Genomic DNA, 26,767 nt, shown 5'->3' with positions numbered 1-26,767 from the left:
CCCTTAAGTGGAACTCGCTAGCAGCTACACTGAAGACCACTTATTCTACGGAAATATTTAAAAAGGGGCTGAAAACCGTACTTTTTGTATAAAATACTTCTGCCTCTCGCTTGATCCTGTTCGTGTTTGATGCCTGCTCCGGAGCCTATCTCAGATTTAGTTCAGTTTTTTTGTCTTTGTTCTGTTTGTTTTACGTTTCACAGCGCCCTTAAGCCTTAGGGTACCTGGCTGCGCTATACAAATGTTAAACATAAACATTTAACATTTACAACCAAGCTAATCAGACTACCAGGATTGACTCTCCAATATCCCCTTTTAGATTGGAACAGTCCCAAACTGATCCAACAGACATTGCAAATACAGTTCTTGATGCTATGCTGAGCCTTATTTGGAAGTCTTGGCACAACGCATTAAAGACAAGGGTCCTCATCACGAGCTGGGCTGTAGCCCTTAAATGCGGTGGTAACGGTATTACTGCCACAATTAAGGGCTGGCCCTATCGCGAGTTGGGTGCTAAATCGGCTGTTTTACCTCCAGCTTTTTTCTGGAGGTGAAAATCCCTGTTTTCGGCTGTATTACAGCCGGCTTTATTAGCCCGCAGTATTAGCACCGAAAATTCCCCATTGGATCCAATGGACCCAATCAGGAATGGGGATTTACTGTTAAGGCCCAACCCGTGATCTGGTGGTAATACCACCGGACCGGTCGGTGCTAGGGCTATTACAGTCGGCGGTAATACAGCCGGGAATACAGCCCAACTCGTGATGAGGCCCAAGATGTCTCCTGCTGTGCCTCCTCAGGGAGTTGATCCCGTAGAACCAGCTCCTTTGCTAGCTCCTGTTTCAGTATAATGTGAGGATACCGCTACTCCTCCCAAGAAGCAGAAAGTGTCCAAGGACACGGATACTGATTTAGATGATAACACTGCGTCCACTTCTCCTTCTAAGTTGTTTCATGACATTGTGGCAAAGGCCATGCAGGCCCTAGAAATAATACCCAAGGATAAGCCTGGGACTGCTGGTGTTTTGGCAAATTGCATTCTCAGCAATATAAAACCCTGCTTCAAATGGAATTGTCAGTTATGGAACAGGCATTGGTTCGGTGGGGAACACCTCAGTCTGACCCTCGCATCTCAAAATCCGTGGACACCAAGTACAGGGTGCCTAATGAGGAACTCTGGGTTTGGGAAGCTCAGGGAAATGTATCCTATGCTAATGCTTCTCTTCAACTTAGACAAGCTAACACTGCTACGGTGTTAGCAGGCTTCAATACCCTAAACTGGGAGAATCTGGAACAGTTTCCTAATCTTCTTCCTCAAGAGGCTGCAAATGAGTTTGCCTTCTGGGTTTCAGAAGGAAGGAAGGGAGGCTGCCACCCAACAGCTTCAGTTTAAGGATCTAACTGACACCACAGCAAGAGCAATCACAGGCGCCATCTGCGTGCGTAGACACGCTTTCTTAACAGCCTCTTCTCTGCACCAAGACATCCAGGAGAAGGTTTTAGACTTTCCCTTTGACGCTAAATAACTTTTTGATCCCTCCACCGATTAGGTCCTTCAAAAATGCAAAGCCAGCGTCACTGCAGCTAAATCACTTAGTACCATCTCTGTGGAGCAACCTTATAACCACATTTTCAAATCTTTCAAGCCACATGCTCAAAGAAATAGTGGTTCTTCCGCATCTGCGAAATCCTACTATTCTACCAAAAATATTCTATTCTACAGGCCATAGTCAAAGTCAGGGGCACTCCTTCTTCCACCCTTTCTCGAGAACAAAAAAAGTCTGTTTGACTTCCATCTGGGACTGTACATTCCATCAGCTCTGATAACTAACAAAGAGCAGGAAGGATTTCCAGTTTTCTTCCTCAATGTGAAAACATCACCCAGGAGGATTGGGTTTTGAATACCATCTGCCAAGGCTAACCTCCCTCGAGCCCTTCCTGCTACTCTTCCATCTTCTCCTCCAAAGTTCCAAAAGTCGTCCCCGGAACTTCTAGTAGAGATTCAAAAACATATTTCCTTGGGAGCAATAAAATTGGTTCCAGAGGAAGAGTTGGGTCGGGGGTTCTACTCCCGTTATTTTATAGTCCCAAAGAAGGCCGGCGGGATTTGCCCAATTCTAGATCTTTCCGACCTGAACTAGTTTCTACTAATCAAAACTTTCCTCATGGTCACTATACCTCAGATTCCTACTTCTCTCCAACTGAACGACTGGATGGCATCCATAGATCTACAAGATGCTTATTTCCATATCCCAATCTTAAAGGAACACCACCAATATCTGAGATTCACCATGGGGAAGTCCCATTACCAGTACACTTGCCTTCCTTTTGGGCTCAATTCAGCCCCCATGGTCTTCACCAAGGTCGTGGGAGCTGTGGCAGCCCACCTATGGTTGAGGATGGTATAGCCATACTTGGACGATTGGCTTTTAAAAGCTCAATCTCTGGGAGAATTGCTTCAAAAGATGCAATAAACATGCAACACTTTTTTCAACCTAGGTTTTTCTATAAATGTGGCAAAGTCAAAACTCATTCCTTCTCAAAGGATTCAGTTTCTGGGAGCTATACTGGATACAATTCAAGAAAGCCTTTCCACCGGCAGAAAGGGTGATGGCAATTTAGCAAGTCAACTCTGTATTCAGAGCACATCAACTCTATTAGCATGGTGGTTCCAAAGACTCTTGGGGCTAATGGCCTCTTGCGTCAATCTAGTCCCCTATGCAAGGCTTCGCATGAGATCCATCCTGGCACCTCACCAGCTGCTGTATACTCAGGATATACAAATTCAAATCCTGAGTCATGTTCAAGATTCCCTGACATGGTGGAACTCACTGGAGAACCTATTCATAGGGTCTCACTTCCGACCACCTCATCATGACATTGTAATGACAACAGACTCTTCGGAGTACGGGTGGGGAGCCCACTGCCAAGATCTCACCGCTCATGGACTTTTGTCAGCCCAGTAAAAAAGAGATCACATAAATGCTTTAGAACTAAGCCATTTGTCACGCTCTAAAATCATTTCTTCCCTCCCCTGAAGGAAAGGTGGTCAAAATTCTTACAGACAATACCACTGTAATGTTTTATGTCAACAAGTTGGGGGCGTGGGGGGACTCGTTCCCTTTCCCTGTGTCTCCATGCAGAGAAAGTTTGGCATTGGGCCATGCAAAACCACATTTTCCTGTTGGCATCCCATCTGGAAGGAAAGAAGAATGTCTTCGCAGACAAGCTCAGCAGACTGGAGTCTGCTCCACATGAATGGGAGCTGAAGTTATCAATAGTGAAAGCGACATTTCAGAAGTGGGGACATTCTGCAATAGATTGTGTCCTCTCACATATTCCTCATTTTATGATAAATATCTTTCCAGTTTCAGCTGCTTTAGATTTTTTTTTCGACAGGGGGCGCTGTGTTCCGTCTCGTCGGGTCGATGTCCCTTGAGGGCCTTCAGTTCGTCTTTCAACGTCATCATTAGTACAAATAGCGCACGCAGCGCCGTTGGCATAAGTTCTGATTTTCTGAGCAATCGATTCGAAGAATTACGGCACGCTTCGGTTCTTTACTGAACTTAGTCACCAATTTTTGGTAATAAAATGTCTTCAACGACGCCTCCATCAACCCCTAAAACGGGATTCAAGAAATGTCAAGACTGCGGTTCGAAGATGTCAATGATCGACCCCCACTGCATATGCCTTTTGAGTCTTGGAACCGGTTACTGTACCTCCGAGTGTAACTCCTGTCAGGCGATGCCTAAAAAGGCTCTGAGGGAGCATAAAGGTAAATTGGCGGTGGGTAGATTACCTTTGAAGTCTCCTTCAAAGAGTTCCAAAAAAAGAAAATCAAAAGAGTTGATTCTCTAAAAGATTTTGATTGAGAAGTCAGTCGTGCCATTCTTCTTTTTCTTTCAAGAAGGCCAGGAAATGGCATCACAGGTCACTGTTGACCTCTAGTGATTCCTCGGCTGAGGTAATCAAATGTCCAACCAAGTCGGATTCCCCAGCAAAATGGGATGCACTTCGAAAAAAAAGAAATGTTAAAAATCTTCGAGAATTCTGCCCGACCCCACTCGAAGGAGAAGCAGAAAGTCCATGCCCCTGCCGATCTGCATCCAGACCACCAAGGGAAGTCGAAAACTAAACCTTATAAATAGAGTCTGAGGTATAAGCCAGAACTACATTGAGAAAAATCTTGATGCGATGAGAACGGTTGAGGGCTTTGACAAGCCAGGAATCGAGTCCTTTGTTGGTTCCTTCGAATAAAAATAAAGTCGCCAACTCCGGCCTCGCTAACGCCATCAAAGCCATTGTCGAAGTCGACTTTGACAAAATCGACACCAACTTCAAAGTCCACAATTTCTTCAAAGTTGTTGAAGCCCATGGTTACGCAGGAAAAGGTTAGGTTTTTTAAACCCTTACAAAAAAAAGATTTGTTTAAATCTTTAATTTCAATTTATGAAGACAATGATCCCTCAGATGACAATACACCACTCTTTGGCTTATAATTTGGTACCCCAAATGTGCCAGAGGAGTTAATTTGTGAAGAGTCTAGGATAAAAGACTTGTATGAAAACCTGCAAGTGGTTTAGATACCTCTCCAGCATTGGAATTTTGGGAAACCAGATCATTCTGACTACGCTGACTCCTCATACAGCCAACTAATGAGCAAGGTGGTTGAATTTTTGGATTCGAGCAGGCCTGCACCCTCTTTTGAGCAGGATGACCTAGCTGATATACTGGATCAGGGTCCCCAGAGAGACCCAATTTCGCCCTTTCAGATTGCCTTACAAAAAAGGGACTCATCTAATTGGGAAACACCATGAACTGCAACTGCAGTAAATAAGAACTTTGCAAAAAAATATAGGCCATCCAGCTGTTACCCAGAATATTTTACAAAACACCCAACACCAGAAAGTGTGGTGGACCAGGCTGCTACGTCTACTAAACAATTGGCATATCCTTATATCCCTCCTGATAGAGATGACAGCGAGTGGATGCCTGGCTAGAAAAATATGTACTGCTGGAATATCGCTTGTCAAAATTCCTGTTTACCCTGTGGGACTGCGTAGCTATGACGGCTGACGACATCCCAGAAGGAGAAGAACGAGACAGCTTTTTTTCTATCATCCAGGATGGTAAGGAGGCAATGTGTGAATGCCTCCAGTCAGGTCTGGATATTGCTGATAGCATTAGTAGGTCAATGGCAACTAGCACTGTGCTGCACAGATTTGCATGGTTGAAGAAGTCCGCATTTGCACTGGATGTGCAGTCTAGACTTCTCAATATGCCCTTTGACTGCTCAAGGCTGTTTGACAGCAAGGCTGATAAAAGTTTGGAAAAGCTGCAGACCTCAAAAGCAGAAGCTAATGCTCTTTAGTGCTGCCATTAGACAGCCTCAACACCCATACCCCAGTTCATCTTGGAGGGGTAAGTCCTTTCGATTCTTCTCATCAGTTGGAAGAGGAAGAGGACAGGCCAGTTATAGAGGTCAGAGAAGATTACCTCATGGTGGACGAGAGAGAGGTGCTAAATCAGCCCAAGCCGCAGTAGTTTTACCCTCAGCCCCCGCTTCAGCCGCCTCAAAACCACTCTGAGGCCTTGACCCACAAAACCCCTCTGGGAGGCAGACTTTCTCAGCATCTGAAAGAATGGCGGGGCATTACTTCAGATACTTGGGCACTGGAAACGGTAGCCCATGGTAACTGCCTTCCCTTTATAAAAAGGCCCCAGGATCATCCACCGGGGAAGATCTTACAAAATTCCAGAACCGCTCCTTTTGCAGGAGATTCTGACCCTTCTAGAGAAAGGTGCTATAGAATGGTTACGTGTGGCGGAGAGGAACACTGGTTGGCACTCCCCGCACTAATTCCCAAAAAGGACCAAGGATTGAGAACCTTCTTGAACTTAAGAAACTTGAACAAGTTCCTGAGGAAGGACAAGTTCAAAATCGTTACCCTTTGTCACATTTTTCAGGCCCTCCAACTCCAGTATTGGATGCTATCATTGGACCTTCAGGATGCTTACTTTCATGTGCCTATCCATCACAAGTACAGAAGGTCCCTGAGGTTCGCGGTTGGCGGCTCTCATTATCAATTTAGAGTTCTGCCATTCGGGCTGAGGGTTTTCACCAAGTTGATGGCGGTGGTGGCAGCGAGTCTCGGGAGAATGGGATTCACATCTACCACTACCTGGACAATTGGCTGATCAGGGCACATTTACCCGAACAAGCCCGGGAACATCTCATGCAACCTGCCACTCTCTCCAGACTGGGCTTCTCCCTCAATTACAAAAAGTCCCGCATGATACCATCTCAAAGACTCCTGTTCATTGGAGCAGTCCTGGATGCATCCTCAGGAAAAGCCTCGCCACCTGAGGTGAGGGTTCAAGACATTCTGCAGATGGTCACCAAATTCCAGAGTGGCCAGCGTCTTCCGGCCTTCAACTTTTGGAGGTTGCTCGGCTTCATGGCATCCTGCATTTTTATGGTGCCAGAGACTCACCTGAGAATGAGATCCCTCCAGTGGGCTCTCCGGACTCAATGGTCCCATTTCTCAGGCAGGATGTCCGGCCCTCTTCAAGTCCCACAGGATCGTTTGTGGTGGGAGAATCCTTTTGGCAGCCATGGCCGGAGATAACCGTAGTGACGCCTCACTCAGTTTGGCAAGCCCAAGCCAACAATTTGACAATCAGCGGTGGTTGGTCGCCATCGGAGTCCAAACTACACTTAAACCTTTTGGAGCTGAGGCCAATTAGACTAGCGCTGAAGGCCTTTCTGCCCTCTGTACATGGATAGAATGTCCTCATGATACAACACACTGGCCATGTACTACTTCAAAAACAGAGTAGGTGTAGGGTCACTACCACTGTGCAGAGAGGTTATGCAGCTCTGTTTCTGGGCAATTCAAGAAAGAATCTCCCTATGAGCAGTTCACCTAACCGGAGAGGAGAACACAGTGGCGCACACTCTGAGCAGGCAGAGCACAGTCTCCCACAAGTGGGAACTAGCTCAGGAAGTCCTTCAAGAGATACTCGCCCTTTGAGGAACTCCTCAAGTGAATCTGTTTGTGACCAGTGTCAACAGGAAGCACAAACTGTACTGCTCCAGGGAATTTCCCCCAAGAGGAGCTCTAGGGGACGTTTTCGTAGTGTACTGGGAGTTTCCACTCCTGTGCGCGCTTCCTCCAATCCCCGTCATTCCTCATGTGATCAAGAGTTGAGAAAGTTCAGGAAGTACATGATCCTAATTGCCCCACATTGGGCCAGGAAGGCATGGTACCCGAACCTTCTGGACATGTCCATCTGCCCTCCAATAAATCTTCCACAAAGAGAGGATCTTCTCTCGCGAGGGGAGGGTTGGGGTCTCCATCCAGAGGTCAAGACTCTCAACCTTCATGCAACAAAATCTTTGTACTGCTGCTGTTGGAACAAGTTCGGCAGTTGGTGCAGGAATGAGAATTTTGAGCCTTTTCTTTGCAATACACATATGGTGCTTTCTTTTTTGTTACATTTGGTATATCTGGGGCTCCAGATTGGAACAATTAAAGGTTACCTGGCGGCGCTGTCTATTTTCAAGTGCTCTTCAGAGGAGGATTCGTATTTTTAAAATACCTCTGATTGTTCAATTCCTCAAGGGTCTTACTAATGTATGTCCATCAATTCCATTCAAAGTCCATATGGGATCTTAATCTGGTATTAACATGTCTAACATGCATTCCTTTTGAGCCAATACACTCATGCCCATTAAGACTATTATTTTCGAAAACTGTTTTGCTAATAGCAATAACGTCAGCCCACAGGTTAAGCGAGTTGCAGGTACTTTCCTGTAAACCCTCACACACTGTTTTCTATAAAGACAAGGTTGTTCTCAGAGTGAAACCTTCTTTTCTACCAAAGATAGTCTGACTTCCACTTGTTGCAAACAATCATTTTGCCAACTTTGTACCCACCTCCTCACCCTGGAAAGGAGGAGGAAAGGTTACATAGGCTGGACCCAAAAAGGGCTCTCAGCTTTTATATACCAATAACGTCCAAAATTCGTCAAAATGACCAATTATTCTGTCAAGGCGAGGTTCGTCCCAACGCAGAAGCAGCAATAACTCCTTCCTCCCCCTGACGGTCTTGGCACCTGGATTGGGTTAAAACAGGTCGGCGCGACCCCCACGGGGAAATAGGGTTAGGGTCCACGGATTGGATGGGTTTCGGGGTGGTAGGGAAACCGGGTTGAGGGGTTAGGAAGAAGTTATGGACAGGCTGGGGATTGTTAGGAAAGGCATGCTCCTTGACTCCGACCTTTAGAAGTCTGTTCAATTTGACCCAGGTATTGCTGCTTGTTCTCACGTTCGACTGCTCATGCATTCGTATCTCATACATGCATTACCCTTGGTAGAACTCAACACTCAATATCAACATCGAACTTAGCTTTGTAATTTGTGCTCTCATGCACAGCATCAATACAAGGTTAAGCACTCAGTTTAGCGTAGGCACTGAGTTTTCCTTGGTACTATAGGATTACAGACCCTTAACAGAAACAGGAATTCTAATACAGTTTAGATAAAGCACAACTTAGATCACCAAAAGGAATTTAGCTCTGGGTTTCTGATGTGTTTCAGTTTCGTTCCGCCCGCCGGCTCCGCAGCCTGTGAGCCCTGGAATCAAGGTCGCCGTAGGTAGCAGCGTTCTCCTGACAAGAAAGAAGACAGTTAGATTTGCTCTTGTGTACTCTTGGATTGCTCACAAGTACTCTCGATCGGCGAGTAACATTCAACAAACACCCGCGAGTGTAGCGTTACGTTACCACCCGCAACTGGCGGATGTACTCCGACATGCAGTTTAGTATTGTTAATAGTTAGTTCGTAGCTTCCCTGAACTTGCCAGGCTCCCTCGATAGTCTAACTGGCCACAGGAGCCTTTTATGAGTATTAGTTTCCCTCAGGCAAGTATCAGAATAAACTGTTAACTTATCTTAACAATCGCGGGGCCTGACGATTATATCCTGGTAGCGAGGGCAGCCCTGCGAGTGGCTTTGCTGGAGTGCTTGCGAGATGCGTCCCCTCCGGAGCAGCGTTGAGCACGAACAAGCGTTCTTCGATCGCGCATGCGTGTTGCTTTGTGCGTTGGTCTAGGCGTTCCCGAGCAGATTTCAAGCTCTGTGTGCCTGCTTTCTCCTCGCACGGGGCCCGGACTGCTAGGGCTGTAGTCTTTGGACTTGAGGCTGCTGGGAGATGTAGTCTTCCCTGGGCCTTGTAACCAGGAAGCTTCTTCCCACTGCACCAGGAGCACCTACAAAAGGGACAAAGGTGACATCTGCTAAAAGAGGTTCCGCCACAGTTCCTGCAATCACTTGGCCTTTATACCGTCCCCGGGGGCATAGCCTCGACTTTATGACATATTCATTGGCTATTGTAAGGAAGGCCTGGTATCAATAGTAAAAGACACAAGTGACCACAGTTCAAAGTTTTGTATTGAACTTCAACAATGGTGTGATAATCACCTATCTAACCCTAAATCTACATAATGGAGCAAGATATGACCATCAAATAATAATAATAATAATGCAGTCCAAGTGGAGTCTCATCAAAGTAAAAAGGCCTGTATTAAAAAGTCCTATTGCCAATCCTTGCCAATCCTTACTGCTAAATAAACATAGGTGGGGTAGTGTTCATGAAAACGAAGTGTTCACAAAATATGTCAGGATGTTGGCCTCCCTTCCCCACGTTTTCAGCACAGGGCAAAGCGGTTCACTCGAGCAAAGCACTCTCTCTGGCTTCTTTGGCATGCAGATACAGTCCATTACCAGCATCAAGACCTTCCATGCTCAAGTCTCTTTACTACTTGAAAGTCTCTTGATTCAGAGGGCCTGATGTACCAAAACAAAATAAAGAGTTCCTTTTCTCTTATACATATTCAATTCTTGTGATTCACCCTGGATCCCCCTCAGCCAGGCTCAGATCCCTTTTATATCACGATCGTTACTGTTGATCCCTCTCTTCTGGGCTCAAATCCCCTTTCCACAATGTTCCAAGAATATTCTTTCTTGGGTGACTCACGGTTCACCCTGGATCCCCTTCAGCCGGGCTCAGATCCTTTCTTTTACACAATTAGTCTTCATCAGCCGGGCTCAGACCAATTTCAGATCACATTAAACTATCGAAGACTTTCAAATGTGCACAGGGTTTAGCTTAACCCGTTGCAGGACCACTTCGATCTCCAATTTTCCTTTTCACAGTTGCCAACCCATTGGATACCTAACAGAGACCCTCAAATGAGCACCCACGTGGCGCTGGACCTCTCTGTCTACGTTATTTTTCTTGGCTTCCAAAAGTTGTCACTCCTCTGGTTTTCATTAATAATCGTGTTGCTCGTTACATACTTTTCACACACAGTTCTCTTGAGATTTCTTCTTTCAATGTTGCTACTTGCAACCTTGCTTCTAACACAAGCTGGTTTGATATCCGTCTCTCCGACTCACCGGCTGTGCTGTCTTTACTGGCGCTGCTTTGTTCAAGGAGCCAAGGACAGTACCACATGAGCAGCCATTCCTCCCTGCCTTGTGTTTGAGGCGGGAGAGCCTCAGGTACCTCCAACACACAACGCAGGTTTCTTCAGCTTTAGTCCCCGGTGTTGGGTTTCTTAATTTCCAAGGTTCACGAAAGTAATGGTCTGAAAAGGTCAAGGGCACTTCCCTCCTTGCAAACCTCTCTGGTCTCGCTGTCTTTCTCCTTGTATTAAACTGCCATCTTGGAACTACTGCTTCCTCGTATGCTTTGTCTTGCCCATTTCATGCTCCGCCTTTTATCCGTGTGGGGGAAGTGTGATGGAACTCAGGTGTGCGTAATGATCAGTAGTTGCCTGACCATTGTATTGGGACATGTCAGGTATTTGGCTCTGGTGTTAGTCTGGTTTCGCTCACGGTGAACTGTCCGTGAGAAAGTGTTTGTGTCGGGAAGGGGGGGGGGGGGTTGTTGAGTTCCTAAGTATCCTACCTGGTAGGATGGGGAAAGAGTGTTACAGGAAAGGGGATACCTTGTCTCACCATCCGGTGTCCCACTCCCCGAAGACCCCAATCCAGGTGATCCTCCCGCACTGGTTCACCCCCCAGGAACTGGATCCAAAAGCAAAGGCTGAATCCTGGTCACCTGGATGACCGATCTCTGGGGACTAGCATGTGAGACACCTTCAGGTGTCTCATAATATACATGTCCTAAATTGGGTTTAGCTGCGACAAAACAGATCCTATCCAGATGGATCATCCTGGCTATTGGGGAAGGGTACAGGTTAGCGGGCAAAGACCCGCCGGAGAGGATTAAGAGCACATTCCACAAGAGGTATGGCAACCTCTCCTGCTCTTCAGCGATGTGTTCCAGTAAAAGACTTGAGTGCAGCGGCCACTTGTTTGTCTGTTTACACTTTTGTAAAACATTACTGCCTGGATTCATCTTCCAATCAAAAAGGGCAATTTGGGAAAGCGGTCCTATGTTCAGTCCAGGATAACAGTTAAGGACGAAAATAAAATTCATACTCCCACCACCAAATTATTATTTCTTTGGGATTCTACCATAAAATGAGGAATACATGGGAGGACACAATCCTTTCGAAGAACAAGTTACTTACGCATGGAAACGTTGTTTCGATTGGTTGATCCTCCCACTTATTCCTCATCGCCCCTCCCATCCTACCCACTGTAGAATTTATGTGCCTTTACACTTTGCGCTTTCTTGGAGCCGACCGTCTTTGGTACGCCTGGTAATTCCTCTACAGGAGAGAAAAACAGAACTGAAGCCAACAGATGCTGCGTGCGCTATTTATACTAATTATGACATCGACAGTCAAACGGAGACCCTCGAGGGACATTGAATCGATGAGAAGGCACACAGCGCTCTCTGTCAAAAAGAAATTCCAAAGCAGCTGAAACTGGAAAGATATTTATCATAAGATGAGGAATACGTGGGAGGACCATCCAATCGAAAGAACGTTACCATGGGTAAGTAACTTGTTCTTTACCACTCAGCACAACGCTCTTTGTCCCCCAGATTGCTTCAAGGCACGGTCAAGGTCTTCACTCCCTGGGAGATGCCTTATAGCTGGATTGGTCAAACAAAGCACTTTACACCCCCCCACACCCCTTGGTACACAAGACGTAACTCAAGTTCAAAATGTCCTAGAATCTGACGATTATTCTTGTGGCACTGCTATGGCCTTGCCAAATCTGGTTTCCGGACCTCCTGGAACTAGCAGGGACTTCAAAATTGGAACTTCCATTATTGAAAGAGCTCTTTTGAACTTGAAGGCTTGGTTCCTGAAGTACTGACCTTTGCTTATCTACATTTGTCAGAACAAAACCTAAAGATGTCAGGCTCCAGAAAAGCTGCTACAAGGAAGCAATATCGTAGTAAATGGCTGCGGTTCTGTAATTGGGATCTAGACTGCAGCCTTAATCCTCTAAAAGCTTCAATTGATGACATCATGGGCCTCATTCCGAGTACGGCGCTAACCAATGGCGCTATTAACGCCTTGGTTGACGCCGTACCCGGACCGGCAGCGCCTTGGTGGATGGCGGAATTACCGCCCCATTCCAAGGTTGGCGGGGCGGTAATTCCCCATTCACCAAGGCTCTTCCCCATTCCCAAATGAGCCCCCATAGGGCTCAATGGGGAAGATGCAAATAACGGTGACCGTTCATTACGGTCACCGTTATTGGCTTGGAGGCCCCTTTGCGCCCTCGACCCTAACACCTGCTCAAAGCAGCCTCACTGCCTCCCTTAAACTTGAGGAGAACCATCTCTGGTTCCGGAAGCACCTCAAAACGTTTCTCTTTGCTTCTGCCTTTCTCCTCCTCTCCTCTGCTGACCTCCTGGCTGTAACTTGAACAGCACTGGCCACCTGGACACCCTCTTATCTCGGGCCCAGGTCCCTCCTCCGCAAGCGTCACATACCGGCACTGCCCACCTGGCAAGCCCTGCACTTGGGGACTGTTTCTGTATCCCTACAGTCCCCCTTCCAGCCCTTGACACCTGTTGTCTGCACTTACCCATGCACTTGCAACTTGTTGGCTGTTACTTTACTTATTGTTATTATCTATTCCCATGTACCGCACTGTCCCTGCCCCCTTCCCACCCACTTCCGCGATCTGAATGACACCTGGGCTAGTAGGATCGTTGTCTGTCCTCCCTCTGTTCCCCTCCCTTGCCTCGTCGCGCCTTGAAACACTTGTGTATAGGCGCGGTAAATGCCTTATCATATCTTTCTATCGTGCACACTTGCACCTGTCCGTTTCCTTATCGTACCTCTTGCACACTTCTTTCACTCTTGTCGTGCATACTTGCACTTGTTTTCTCCTTTCGGGTAGTTCACACCCATTTCTTACTACTAGGACTGGCACACGTCCCAAGGGAACAAGCATTTCCCTGAACACCACCAGCAGGATACAGGCTGCCTTGCTCCAATTCCCTGGAGAGACAGCTCCCTAGTCACGCTGCAGCCGCTCACAAACACTGGGCCAGCATCTCGGCACGCTGTTTCCTCCAGATTCTCCAGGCTTCTCTTCCTGCAACTCCCTGCTCCTTGACTCCTCTGGTCATCCCAAGCTCGCTCAATAATTCTGGCTAAACCACCCTTTTTATACTGTGAGAGTCAATTGGAGTGAGGTGTGAATAGTTGGGGATAAGTGCCTGACATTGCCTGACTCTTAGTGGGAAAATTCAAAGGTGTTAGATGGTAAGCCTCACTTTGTATCCCTATGTTGTTTCTATGGGTAATCTGCATTGCTCCTGATCGCCTCGTCTTCGTCCCAGTACTTATTGACAATGGGGAGGGGGAGATGGGGTGTGATTGTAGATTAGATTTATTTAGTGAAACATTAGTAGGTGACATGATTGACCTGGGATATAGGAAAACCCTCTAGCCTTAGTTTTATTTAAAGGGATATCTTTCACTCTCGGTAGGTCACTCTGTACCTCTGACATACTGGCATACAAGCATGGGACTTGATAGTATTCCCTGTGGTCTAGAGTAGTGGAAGGTGAATGGATGCTTTCCTTGAGACCATGTCTTTGTCTTATTGGATCTTTTTTCTCACCTAGTTTCCTATAACCAAATATATAAAACTATAATTCTTGTCCTCTCTTGGATCGGCGTTAATGAGGCCTGGATCAGGGGTGATGGAGCCAACATAGCCCATAAAAGCATCCAGGAATTCAGACTCCTTCTTCCTCACTTATCGTCCTGTTGGGATACCACGTCTCTCTTTCGGACGCTCTTCCCTCTGTTCCCAAGGACCCCCGCCCAGGTTATCCTCCCTCAACCCCAGGTTTGGGATCCAAGAGCAATGGCCATCCCTTGGCCACCTGAGCAACGGATCCCCGGGGTCTACTTGTGAGAGCGTCCTCAGGTTTCTCACAAGCGGCTGAAGCTTCCATTGCCAGGTGGGTTGTTTCCTGTATCACAAAGGCTTACGACATGAAAGGGCTCACACCTCCGCAGACACTTTGGGCGCATTCCACAAGAGTCAAGGCAGCATCAGTAGCCTTTACTAGGCATGTCCCCATCGCAGAAACATGTAGAACTGCTACTTTGGCTACTCCTCTGGCTTTTTGCAAGCACTGCGCTATGGAATCATCCTCCAGAAATGATGGCAAATTTGGCCAAGAGCTGCTCTGCAACTTTTTTGCTTGAATTGCGTATATGCTGTCTCCTCCACCCTTACTCTTTTAATGCTTTTTAATATGGTCCCAACCAGTTGGGAAGGAGGGAGAGCCAGGACGAAAGAGAAATGAAAAATTACCTTCATGGGGATTCAGGTTCTCTTAGTCCAGGCTCTCCCTCCTTCACAACGCCCACCCAGCCATCCCCTCTTGTAAGCATATTCGTCAATTCAACGCCAGTGGCGAAACCAGGTACTGGTTGTGGAACGTTGGCGACATAGGGGTGAGGTGTGGTGCTGTCACGCGAGCGCATGCATGACGTAGCCCCAGAATCTTCAAGTTTCTTAAAGTGGCAGCTATCTTTTGTAGCCAGCTTTTTCCGGCCCTCCTGCGAATGCTGGCAAACCCAACCAGTTGTGAAGGAGGGAGAGCCTGTACTAAGAGAACCTGAATCACCATCAAAGTAACTTTTCTTTGTGTTTTATCCTACTGCTCTGCAGATTTGAAATTTCTAGCTTGGCCAAACCCCATAAAATGATAAAGCATGCTTTGGTGGCACAAAGTGGCAACACCTGTTCTGTCAGCCATCACCGGAAGTGATGTTGCACAGGGTAAAAGTGCCCCTGCCCACCACAAGCCCAACAGTTTCTTTCCGGAATCTTGAGAGCCGGTGCTGCAGAGCTCATTGGTGCAAAAAGTGTCTGGTGCCTTTGAAGCCCCACCAAGGTGTTTGAAGCCATCATTGCTGACTGGTTTGGGTGTTTCCCATGCACTCCATGGAGTCACGAGCATAGACGGTGTCACGCACGATGATACACTGTTGCTGTTTATGGTCTGGTGTCGGAGGTGTCATGGTGGTCCATTGACTTCACGGTAGGGAACCCCTGCATAAAGGAACGTATGAAGGTTGATGTTTGATGCCTTGCTAGAGAAGGACAAAAACTACGACTTTGACAAGTGGGAGGATCACTGTTCTATGGAACGCGAAAGCTTTGGAGAAAGTAAACGGGCCATTGTTGAGGCTTTGAGGTAAACATGCCTTTGGCCGTTACACTCCCCAGCATTTGTATTTATTTGTATTATTTATGAGGATAAATGTATTTTAAGCAGAAACACGTACAGAAGTGGCAATGGATAGGAGGGCAATCATGAGTTGGTGCCATAAAAGATAGATATTGAATAATGGTTGGAATTCCATGGCGGACAAAGGGTTTATAGTAAAAATGCCAGAGACAGGACAGATACATATAAAGGCAGAGGACAAAAGAGGGACATTCTGGGAGAAGGCATGATGTGAGAGTAGGTGGCGGGAATACCTGCAAGGTTGAGGAAGTCGATCTTCAGTGAGAAATCAAAGTGGATACTTGTAGAATTAAAGTGTTATGGAGGAGTAAGGAGTTCCAGTGAAGCAAGCGCAGGCAGAAGGAGCAGAAGTGAGCGTGGCTAAAAAGAGGGTGGGGAGTAGGATGGGGGACAGAGATTAGGTAGTAAGAAGGAAAGGCGGTGTGGGGGGAGAGTTAGCTAGGTATGGTTCTGAAGCGAGTCAAAGCAGGGACTTGCAGACAAGCGGTAGTACTCATCAAAGAGAATTTCTCCTCATTGAGAGCCAACCAGCATGAAGACAGTGTTATAAGGGTGCAGAAGTATGAGACAGATCAAGAGGTGGCATGGTTTTGGTTATAAACCTTTATTTTTACATACCACAAACAAACCTGTCTATCCCTAACTCTAGGAGGGGTTTCCCTGCCTCAACCTAAAGTTAAGGAAGTGTCAGAATGTCCATCCAATAATATTCACCATTCTTGTCCAAAACCCTACTTCGAATGGATTGGGTCCTCCCACGTATTCCTCATCTTTGATATCTCCAATATCAAGCTTCAGCTGCTTCGGATTTATTTTCCAGCAGGTGGCGATGTGCATCGATACGGTCAACTTAATGTCCCTCGAGGGCGTCCGTCTCGAGGATGATGTCATCGAAGGTACCTACAGAACGCGCAGCGCACGTTGCCTTCAGTTCCGTTTTTCCGAGTAAGCTTTTGCTTCCTGATCTACGGCACTCTTCATATTCTTGGAAAATTGTAGACCATGCTCCTACCATGCCTTCTGAAGCCGGTAAGAAAAGGGCTCCAGACAAATCCTGCGTGCCTTCAAGCCCGGGACGAAGGCCAGATTCTCATCGAGAGCTGTTGAGTCCTCGACATGATGAAAAGTCATCGAAGAATTGTTTGAGCTATCGAAGTCCGTCGCAGACAAAGTCCATGACCAAGTTGGCACCAAAGTCATCGACGCGCCCAAGACATATTCATCGAAGACATTGATGCAAGAAACAAGTTGATGACGACTGCATCGGCATCTGGCTCAAAGCCATCGAAGCCTTTACCAGTAATACAAATATCCTTCACACCATTGCCTAGAAAGGATTTTTTTTAAATCGCTCATATCCATGTATGCAGACAATGAGCCTTCAGATGACAATGATCCCCATTTTGGATTGCAATATGGCACTCATAATGTCCCTGATAGCTTTATATCAGAGGAATCTAGCTTGGAGGACCTGGGTGAAAATTTACAAACAGCCAGAGTTGGATTTTGGCAAGCCAGAACCAGATGATCATGGCGATGCGTCATATAGACAATTAATGACCAAGGTCACTGTTTTTATGGGATGGAGCAGGCCGGCCTTCCATTCGAACAGGATGACCTCAAGGATATCCTGGATGAAGGTCCTCAAAGGGATCCAATCCTACTTTTTCATGTCCCACTACAAAAGAGAGTAAGTGCAAACTGGGAAGCACCGGAATCAAGTCTGGCAGTCAATAAACATTTGACAAAAAAATAGCCTGTCAAATAGCAACCCCAGCTACTTGTCTTAACATCCTACCCCAGAAAGCCTGGTGGTGCAAGCAGCAACCCTTGCCTTCAAGCAAACTGCTTATTCGACCATTCCACCGGATCGAGATAAGAGTATAGACGCCTGGTCAATGAAAGTCCTTTCTGCTAGGAGTATGGCTCTCAAATCAGCTAACTCTACATGTGCACTGGCAAAATTCACCTAAACCCTATGGGACTGCATCAATACCGGCTGAACTTATTCCCGAAGGTGAAGAAAGAGACTGCTTCTTGGCCATTGTAAAAGATGGCAAATAGGCCATGTGTGAGTCTCTACAGTCGGGTCTGGATTCTGCTGACAGTATCAGCAGAGCCATGGCGGCAAGCACTGTGATACGCAGGTTTGCACCGGACATGCAGTCTAGACTCCTTAATGTGCCTTTTGAGGGATCTCCTCTTTTTGGCAGCAACACTGACGAAAGCCTTGAGAAGCTACAGACCTTGAAGGCGCAAGCCAAGTCTATAGGCGCTGCTGTTAAGCAGCCTCAGCCTTTTCACTCCAGTGGACCTTCTTGGAGGGGTAGATCCTTTCACTACTACTTCTCATCTTTACCATCAGCCACTGCTCCAGCTGCCTCAAAACCTCTCTGAGGACTTAACTCACGACACCCCGGTGGGAGGCAGACTGTCTCAGCATCTGAAAGAATGGCAGGGTATTACTTCAGTTGCTTGGGCATTAGAAACCATAGCCCGAGGTTACTGCCTCCCCTTTATTCAGAGACCTCAGAATCATTCACCGGGAAGGCAGTCGTTAAAGGTTCCAGATCAGTTCCTTTTGCAGGACATTTTGAGCCTGCTAGAGAGAGGTGCTATAGAGCCTGTACCTGTAACGGAGCGGAACAAAGGATGGTATTCGCCATATTTTCTGATTCCCCCAAGAAGGACGGAGGACTGAGACCCATCTTGGACTTGAGATACTTGAACAAGTTCCTCAGCGAGGACAAGTTCAAGATGGTCACACTTTCTCAGATCCTTCAAGCCCTCCAGTTCCAGGATTGGATGGTGTCACTGTACCTTCAGGGTGCTTATTTTCAAGGTGCCAATCCATCTCAAGCACAGAAAGTACCTGAAGTTTGCCGTTGGCAGTTATCATTATCAGTTTTGAATTCTGCCGTTCGGGCTGACCTCCACCCAAGAGTTTTCACCAAACTGATGGCAGTGGTGGCACCGAGTCTCAGGAGAGGGGGGACTCACGCCTACGCCTACCTGGACGATTGGTTGATCAGGGCCCGTTCTCCCGAACAAGCCCTGGATCTCACCTCAGCGTGACCTGCCAAGTCCCACATGATACCATCTCAAAAGCTCCAGTTCATCGGAGCTGTACTGAATTGATCCTTGGGAAAGACCTCGCCACCCGAGGTGATCACGCAAGATATTCTGCAGATGGCGACCAGATTTCAGGGTGCCCAGCATCTCCTGGCCTTCGACATCTTGAGGTTGCTCGGCCTCATGGCATCCTTCATTTCCCTAGTGCCAGAGGTTCGCCTGAAAATGAGATCCCTTCAGTGGTCTCTCAGGACAAAATGGTCTCAATTATCTGGCAACATGTCAGACCTATTACAGGGTCGCACAGAATCTCCTGTGGTGGGCCTAAAAGAACAACATCCGGCAGGGTAAACCTTTTTGGCAGCCATGGCCGAGATAATGGTAGTGACTGACGACTCCCTCACTGGGTGGGAAGTCCACACCAACGATCTGACAATCAGCGGTCGTTGGTCTGAATCGGAGTCCAACCTATACATCCATCTTTTGGAGCTGAGAGCAATCAGACCTGCGCTGAAGTTTTTTCTGCCCCCCATACAGGGAAATAATGTCCTGATGATGACAGACAACACAGTGGCAATGTACTACCTTAACGAGAGAGGTGGTGTAGGGTCACTGCCACTCTGCAGAGAGGCAATGTAGCTCTGATTCTGGGCAATCCAAGAAGGAATATCTCTTTCGGCAGTTCATCTAGTCCGGAGAGGATAACACAGCGGCTGACGCTCTGAGCAAGCAGCGCACAGTCTCAGACGAGTGGGAACTAGCTAAGGAAGTACTTCAAGAGATCTTTACTCTTGGGGGAACCCTTCAATTGGATCTTTTCACGACCAGCGCCAACAGGAAGTGCGAACTGTACTGCTCCTGGGAATTTTCCCCAAGAGGAGCTCCAGGAGATGCTTTCGTGGTGGATTGGGAGTTTCCACGACCATACGCATTTCCTCCAGTCCCCGCCATTCTTCACGTGATCAGGAGGTTGAGAACGTTTGGGAAATCCATGATCCTAATTCCCCGGATTGGGCTAGGAGGATGTGGTACCCGGACCTTCTGGACATGTCCCTCTGCCCTTCAATACATCTGCCACAAAGAGAGAATCTTCATCCAGAGATCAAGACGGTCAGCCTTCACGGATGGTTTCTGAGAGGCTGAGGTACAAAGATTGGGACCTCTTGGATGACTTAATAGAGATTTTGCTTTCGGCCAGAAGGCCAGCAACAAAATCTTGGTACTGCTGCCCTTGGAATTAATTCTGCAGCTGGTGCAGGGATAGGAATGTGGACCCTCTTCTATGCAAGACACTGGAGGTGTTATCTCTTCTGCTGCATTTTGCCAATCTGGGGCTCCAGGTTGGAACCATTAAAGGTTATTTAGCTGCGCTTTCCATCTTCAAGCGCTTGGCTGAACAAATGTCTTTGGTGATACAATTTCTAAAAGGACTCGCTAATGTATTCCCTCCAACTTTTTTTCATGTTCTGGTTTGGGACCTTAATCTTGTTTTAAAGTTTCTCGTGTGTGTACCATTTGAACCACTCTATTCATGTCCCTTAAGACTATTAACATTCAAAACCTTCTTGTTAGAGGCATTAGCATCAGCCCATAGACTGAGCGAGTTGCAGGCGCTATCTTCTAAACCACCTTTTACGGTTTTTCATAAGGACAAGGTCTTCCTTAAGGTCAACCCTTCATTCCTATCTAAGATTATATCAGATTTTCATTTGGGACAAAAGATAGTATTACCTACTTTTTACCCTCCACCTCATCCTGGCAAGGAAGAGGAGAGGTTACACAGACTTCACCCACGAAGGGCTCTGAGTTTCTACATTTCAAGGATGTCAAAGTTACGTTTAGATGAACTGTTTATTGGATACACGGATCATAGACTGGGGCAGGCTGTAACTAAAGGGACCTTGTCCAGATGGATTATTTGAGCTATTACTTAATTATATGATATGATATAGGTTATTTATAATGTGCTTAATACCCAGTTTCTAAACGTGGACCTGGAGATCGAACCTGTGTCGTCTTGCTTTAAGGTGAGCATGTTGCTGCTGAGCTATCCTCCCTTTGAGAATGCTATAGGCTGGCTGGGAAAGAACCCAAAGAAGGCTTGAGAGCCCATTCCACTAGGGGCATGGTTACTTCTTCTGCTTTGCAAAGAGGTGTTCCAATAAGCAATATTTGGGAGGCAGCCACTTGGTCTACCAGCCACACTTTTACAAAGCATTACTGCCTTGATTCCACCTTAAGTCAGGAAGCAAGCTTTGGGAAAGCAATCCTTCATTCAGTTCACAACAACCCTTGATGACCAAATTTGTGCTCCCTCCACCAAAGCTCACTGCTTTTGGAGTCTATCAAAAATGAGGAATACGTGGGAGGACACAATCCATTCAAAGAACAAGTTACTTACCCCTGGTAACGTTCTTTCGACTGGATGTTCCTCCCACATATTCCTCATTGCCCCTCCCAGCCGACCTTGTTTGGATCTGTTCGGGCCAGGGCCACCTAGGGCCTGAACCCCTGCTCAGACAGAAGGTAAGCATGCACCAACATGTGTTTACTCCCTCTGGCCCCACAGGCCACCCCCACTCCCTCTGGTCCCCCTGCCCCCTGTGATGTTCCCTTGTGCCCCCCTCCCTTCTCGCACACAGGTGTTGCCTGTTTTGCTTGATTCTTCTACCCCGCTTCCCCTCAACCCCCTCCAGCCTACTTCTGCAGGAGTCTGTCCTGATACATTCAGGTTTCACCATCACCGTCTTGTGGCCAATGCTGGATTTGACTTTTATGGACTTCATTGATTCACGGTGCGTCACCCTTTCTCAACTCTCATGCTGCACTTTCTTTGCATCTTGTACTCAGGGTGGCCCTGAATCATGCTGTTCCCATCTTCATCTTGTATCCTGGCTTGCAACATTGTGTTACTACTGACTTCTGCAATTGTATTCGCTCTCCCCTCTTGCTTCTCCACTCTTTTTGACTGCTTACTCCTGTTCTCTCCTCCTCCTCCCTTTCTTGCTTTTCATATCTCTTCCCTCTTCCCCTCACTTATGTACTTACTCTATCAGAATTGTCTCTGGACCTAGTATGATAGCAACCTTGTCTGTCTCCTCCCCACTCTCCTTAGTTCCCCCCCGACCCCCTTTCACCACAATCTGAAATGTCGTCAGGCCTAGTACGATAGTCGCTTGTTTTGTTCCTCCCCTCCCTTTCTGCACCCCACTCCCTCACCTTTTGTTTTTCTCCAGCTCTACCAGAAATGTCGTCAGGCCTATTACGGTAGTCGCCTGTCTGTTTCCATTTCCTTCCCACTCTCCCCCTTCCATCCTTATCTATGTCTTAGCTCTTGCACTATCTGAAATGTCGTCAGGCCGAGTACGACAGTTAATTTCACATCCTTAATGTTCGTGGCCTGTAAGAATGTCATTGTATTTTCCCTTGTTCCCTCCGTTGCCTTGAACCGCTTTAAAACACATTGGGCCTCATTACGACCCTGGCGGAAATCGAAAAACGATGGCGGAAATGCAATACCGCCATCGAATAGCGCTCGGTGCGATTATGACCCGTCACCGCAAAGTACGATGCCATTAGCGACACCGTAGTGAACGCCAACGCTAACTGCACCAAGTACGCGCGCGCGCGCCATGCCAAACCGTAAATACCACCATGGCGCAACGGTACGCGAATTCTGACCCTAGCGGACATGCACCTAACGCCATCAAGCACGGCGGAAAGTACCATTCCGCCATGGTGAGAAGTACGGCATCGCGAACCAACCGTAAACGGCCCCACTGAGTGCCTGTACACCGCTCCCTGGCCACATTGTACAACTCCCCGTAGGTGCAATGAAGTCACAATGCAACCAGTGAAATGTACAAGTCACCCATGCATGCCAACGAACAAAAGAATCTCAAGAGGGGCCAATGGGAGCTGCAGGGCACAGATGGCACGAATACAGAAGCTATTCCAATGGACATGACCTCAGTCTCCCACCAAGAAACGCACGCAAACACAGGCACCTGTGACCAGCAATATTCCGAAAATCACATCATTCCACCAATCCACCTGGCTGACCGGCATCTGTTACACAAAACCTAATCCCCTGCCCCTGAGCATGACATCATTAAAACAGTCATATTGGCAGCCCTTATCCCTGACCTCAGTGGGCTTCGTAGGCAAACGCGCCCAGCACAGTACCACGCAACTATACTCCGAAGCTGGAACCCAATGCAGATCTCCTCACAATACATCGCTCCCCAAATAGGAATATGCCACATCACTTGCAAAGAAGAACGCTACACGGCCCATATCAGAATAGAAATTTAATGCACAACAAATTCACCAAGCCCATACAGCCATTAGGCCATGAACTCCAAAACACATTTCACCATTGTGGGCTGCATCCGCAATAAATGACCAGCTACTTCTTGTGTGACGCCCTGTTCCTTCATGGTACACAGGGCCACATTCTCGTACGAAAAGGCAACATGGAAGCGCCCAGAACCGCAGGGCCGATCCAATGGGGAGGCACTAGTCCAGCTGAAAGGCCGAAATGTTGCTCCGAACCACTAGTACTGCGTAAGGGCATGTGGCCCATTGGCGATCGTCCCATAAGATCGTAATGCTGCGCCACTGATTAACACGAAGCAGCAGGTGTCGGGAGTAAAATCCATCTGCAGGAGTGGCATACAGATGGCAGTGGCAAAAGGGGAGGAGATACCTGTCAACCAAATGAAAAGAAAAAGAATAGAATGGCCATCAGAACTACATTTGAATTACTCACTTCAATGATCACACCAAATCCACAGCCATATGCATGCTAGCCCACTCCAAAGGATCATCACCACCCAAAAACCACTTGCGACTCATAACTATCTATATCGAGGTGAAAACACCATCACAAACGAGTGTACCTGTGCATGCGTCTGTTAAAACAGAATCCATCAGATGGGATTGGTAACGTGCATGGACACAAGTGTCTGAAGGCGCGTCGAGACAGGGAGGGCTCAACAAGGCCAGATAGACGATGGTCCCACTATGGCAGCCCTGCATCACATAGCGCAGGGGAGGCGGACAGATTCCAAGAAGCCCTGTACATGGCAAACTCTGTATCAAATCATCTGTCCATGCATCCATTCATCATTCCCTCATCCCGTAATGATAACGCCTGTTTCCATACTCACATAACATGTGAAAATTCCATTGAGTCTGTGCGTTATGCAGCCTGCATAATCCACTGTGCCCCAGCCCGTAATTCCAGTGTTGTGAAGTAACATGTATTTGGGAACGTCCGGCCTCATCGTCCACTTCGCTATTGCGCATCCCAAACTATTCATATCAATCATTGCATCCTCGCCATGGCCCCTGTCCCAAGGACATTGAACAATAGAACGTTATATTTGCAGTCAGACCTGTGGGCATCTCCTCGCTGCTAGCTGAAAACCGAAAGCGCCGCCCTTCGAATTCCTCATTTGCAACATCACGTCGAAAAGGCATCTGTGGCCGCTTGAAATCACAAATTAATCCATCTAGTGCGGCTCTGTGTGTAAATGGCAACTGCCTTCACTCACAAATGGGACGCCCCGCCCGTCGTTGAAACTCGGTACAGTGATGCATGAGGGTCCACCGTTACTCGAGTACTACGTTCCACTGACCCTTCACAAGTCTGTTCGCGACTGCTAAGATAGTATGTGAAACAATGGGACCATAGCCGAATGAACATATCAACCAATGTTACACTGCCATCGGGTACAAATACATGATTGTAATAGCAAGATGCCATTCCTCGAATTGCAGCGTTGTGTGCGGGACGTGCTCGCCCAAAGGGGAGAGCAGCTTGCACAGGTGGAATGAATCACCACAGGTGGAGGCCATACAGCCTGAAAACACATAAATAGCACACCCAGTCTCCTCCCACAACCACACCCACTCCGAAATGCTACCGGCAGGACTCGCAATGTTGGCCCTGGGGGACCTGATAGCACTGCAAGTACTCCAACTCCAAGAAGAAGACGAACACCAACTACAACCGGCCGCACGGAGGAGACGCAGGAGGAGGAGGAGGAGGGCAAGGCAGGGCCAGCAAGGGCCGCCAGCACAGCCACTACCACCACGCAGGCAGCCCGCAATCCCACGCCTCCGAGCACATCCGTTCAACCTCACTGATGAGCAGATCCACACCCTCTACCGTTTGGACCGGGACACCATAGCCGCCATTGTGGACATGACACAGGCTGACCTTGTCAGCATGATAGATAGCCCAACCGCCATCCCACCCCTACTGAAGGTGGTGTCTGTACTCCACTTCCTGGCCACAGGCACCTACCAGCACACAGTCGGACAGTTGCATGGCATCTCACAGCCACTGTTCTCACGGACACTATTGCAAGTGCTCGATGCCCTCCTGCAGCACGCAGACGACTACATCTCTCTACCACGCTCGGAGCAGGAAATTACCAACACAAAAGTGGGATTCCATGCACTTGCCGGCATACCGGGTTGCATTGGTGCCATCGACTGCACCCATGTGGAATTGGTCGTCCCACATGCCATGGAGGCCCAGTACCGCAACCGAAAACAATTTCATTCACTGAATGTACAAATAGTGTGTGACTCCAACAGGATCATTACACATTGTTGTGCCCGATTCCCTGGATCAACCCATGATTCTATGGTCTTGAGGAACTCAACAATACCACGCTACATGGAGCGACACGCAGGGAACAGATCCTGGCTACTCGGTGAGTCTCATTTCATGCATGCTGATGTGGGGTATGTGATGCGGCAATGACCTGGCAGGAAGGGGGGGGGGTGCGTACGTAGCAATGGCATTCCACATTATTCGTTTATCGTCCACATACAGGTGATGCCGGATATCCACTGAAGAGATGGCTCCTCACACCAGTCCGGAACCCACGGGACCAGCATGAGGAGGACTACAACCATGCCCACTCACGTACCCGTGAGGTCATTGAACAGGCATTCGGCCTACTGAAGACTCGTTTCCGGTGCCTCAGCAGGTCTGGCGGGGCACTCCTGTACCGCCATGTGAAGGTTGCAAAGATGGTGATGGCATGTGTCATGCTACACAACATGTGCGTACGTAGAAATGTGCCCATGCCCCCTGACGCAGAACTGCAAGCACCTGAAGATGGTCATGATGAGGGTGGGGATGTGGCAGCACCTCAAGGAGTCTGCGAGGCACAGGAGGGCCGTGACATTCGTCAGCATCTCATAGATGCATGCTTCTAGCACTCACGCCTGGTGGCTGATACATGGACACGGGACTCGTGGCACTGTGTGTGTCTGGTACATGCACAATATGGACTGTACGCCTATGATGGCCTCGTACACAAAGATCAATGTCCACACATCTCATTGGTTGATCGTGCATTGTTTATGGCATATGTGATATCATGTTGAACACCCTATCGACCCGCCACCCAAGTGAGCCCAACACACCCCCTCCACCCTCCTACCTCCCCCCCGAACACCAGTGTCCAAAGATGCTCATTGTCAGTGAGCAGTCGCTATTGCAAGCCCCCTCTGCGGGTATCAGGGGCACCCCTGCCTGTGGAGCGCAGGTTCGTCCCAGATCTACGTTGGGGGCTGCCCTGGACGGAACTTGCAACGGATGATGTCTCTGCCTGCTCACGTCCATGCATGTCCCTAAGGGTTTGTGAGAGCTCAGTGAGCACACGGCGCACTGCGGCAAGTTCGGCACATACGTCTTTGGACGTCGCATGCAGTTCCCCCCTCAGGCTCTCGGTGCTTCTCTCCATTTGGACTCTCAGGCTCTCGGTGCTACTCTCCATTTGGACTCTCAGGCTCTCGGTGCTACTCTCCATTTGGACTCTCAGGCTCTCGGTGCTACTCTCCATTTGGACTCTCAGGCTCTCGGTGCTACTCTCCATTTGTGCCCTTAGTGTCTCTGTACTTCTCTCCATTCCTGCCCTAAGTGTCTCAGTTGATGTTTCTATGTCTGCCTTAGT

At 47.9% G+C, this 26,767-nt stretch overlaps 1 protein-coding gene across 1 annotated transcript in view; it reads left to right on the top strand.

The window, feature by feature from the left end:
- BAIAP2L1 (BAR/IMD domain containing adaptor protein 2 like 1) overlaps nt 1–26,767 on the top strand; it is a 1,517,181-nt gene that overhangs the window by 1,238,649 nt on the left and 251,765 nt on the right. The gene's annotated exons all lie outside the window — the stretch shown is intronic.

The sequence above is a fragment of the Ambystoma mexicanum genome, chromosome 2p (genome assembly GCF_040938575.1).
Source record: "Ambystoma mexicanum isolate Mex_15411 chromosome 2p, UKY_AmexF1_1, whole genome shotgun sequence".
NCBI classification, from domain to species: Eukaryota; Metazoa; Chordata; class Amphibia; order Caudata; family Ambystomatidae; genus Ambystoma; species Ambystoma mexicanum.
Note: the sequence above shows the minus strand (reverse complement) of the source record. Positions and strands in the feature narration are given on the sequence as shown.